Source organism: Uloborus diversus, chromosome 1, assembly GCF_026930045.1.
Source record: "Uloborus diversus isolate 005 chromosome 1, Udiv.v.3.1, whole genome shotgun sequence".
NCBI classification, from domain to species: Eukaryota; Metazoa; Arthropoda; class Arachnida; order Araneae; family Uloboridae; genus Uloborus; species Uloborus diversus.
In genome coordinates, this window is record NC_072731.1 from 266821153 (window position 1) to 266823003 (window position 1851).

Consider the following 1851-nt stretch of genomic DNA (forward strand, 5'->3'; position numbering starts at 1 on the left):
AAAAGGTCAAAGTGAGGCAGTGACAGTCCCCTGGTCATAGCGAAATGTCTTCTATCGTCATGGGATTTGACGAAGTCTTAAACTGAGGCAGTGACATTTCATCTCTGACAACCTGACGAAACCGGGACCGATACTTTTGTCTGCCGCTGAGATACTTAGGGCAACAGGAGCACAGGAGTTTCGTAAAAGCTCGTCTGAAATCTCTGCTCCAGCAGGCGTAAATCACCGGATTCATTCCCGAGTTCGTCCACCCCAGCCAAGTGACTATCGAATACACGAGCTTGGAATTCATCACACAATCGTCACCGCATATCCCCATCAGCACATTCGTGACGAAGAACGGAAGCCAGCACAAGATGAACACTCCCATGACGATGCCGAGAGTCTTTGCGGCTTTCCTCTCTTTGGCAAGCTTGCTGATTTTCCTGCTCAAGGAAAAACTCTTCATGTTCCTGGAGGGAACTTTCAGCGACTGTCCTTCGTGGTAATCACCGAGCTGGTTACCATTAGGCTCGTATTTCGGAGAAAACATTCCTCCTCGGTGTATCCTGAGTGTCAGAGAAGCACACTGCTCCCCATTGTACGCGGTGCACCTGTTTCGTGCCGAGCTTGAGGCTTCTCTTCTGTTCCATGGCAGCTCTGTATATTCGATAGTAGGTGAACAGCATCACTGTCAGTGGAACGTAGAAGGACACAGCAGATGAGAACACCAGATAACCGACATCTTCTGTAAATAAGCACTGGTAATCAGGTGGTGGGTCCACAGTAACAGCCCTCCACCAAGCGATGGCGGGAAAGGAGATAAGAGCAGAACAGATCCACACTGCCGCAATGAGAATCCCAGCGCGATTGGGCGACATCTTGCGCGGGTATGACATGGAGTCTGTTATTGCCCAGTATCTGTCTAGAGATATGACACATAGATTGAGGATGGATGCCGTGCTCGCAAGAACGTCCACAGATCGCCACACGTCGCACCAGTCTTGACCAAACGGCCAGTACCCGTCGCACACTTCCAGCACGACGCAAAATGGCATCACTATCGCACCTACGATGCAGTCGGCGGTCGCCAATGACGCGATGAAGTAATTCGTCACAGTGTGGAGGTAGGGTTCCTTCGCCACCGCCACCATCACGAGGATGTTGCCAAATATCGTCGCCAAGCAGAAAAAGGCTAGGATGGTCGCCAGAACGTTGTTGTTGACCGTCGGATCGAATCCGCGGGAAGCATTGAGCACACGGTCAGGTACCAACGACGAATTGAAAATTTTCAATCCGAGTTCGTCGCTGTTCGGAGTTCTGTTGGATATAACGGTGTTGAGGATATCCACAATGTTCGTAACAGTCGCTATTAGACTGTCTTCTGAAGAACTGAGGACTTCGATTTCGCTTAAATCGTAATCTATGAAATTGGTCGTGTTGCTATTGGTAGCCAGAAAGCTACCAGCTGCGAATGGGTCCAATGTTTTATTGAAATACATGCTCAACGAGTATTTTCCTCCATTATTGTTTCACCAAAAGTCAAAATGTGGCTGCATGAAACTGTAGGCAGTCATTGTTGATCTTGCTTCATTATTGTTGTGCCTACATGAAACTCTAGGCAGTCACTGTTGATCTTGCTTAATTATTGTTGTGGCTACATGAAACTCTAGGCAGTCATTGTTGATCTTGCTTAATTATTGTTGTGGCTACATGAAACTCTAGGCAGTCATTGTTGATCTTGCTTCATTACTGTTATAGTGTGTTCTAGAGTCATAAAGTGGTTATAATAAACCCTAAGATGTCAAGTGGACAGTTTCTTTTGGCAAATAATTGTTATTCTGAATTGTTTTGTAATTAGCTCACCATTTT

The 1851-nt window shown here is 46.8% G+C and overlaps 1 pseudogene; it reads right to left on the reverse strand.

The window, feature by feature from the left end:
• Positions 1-34: 34 nt before the first annotated feature.
• On the reverse strand, positions 35-1481 carry LOC129220589 (dopamine receptor 2-like; annotated as a pseudogene).
• Positions 1482-1851: the final 370 nt, after the last annotated feature.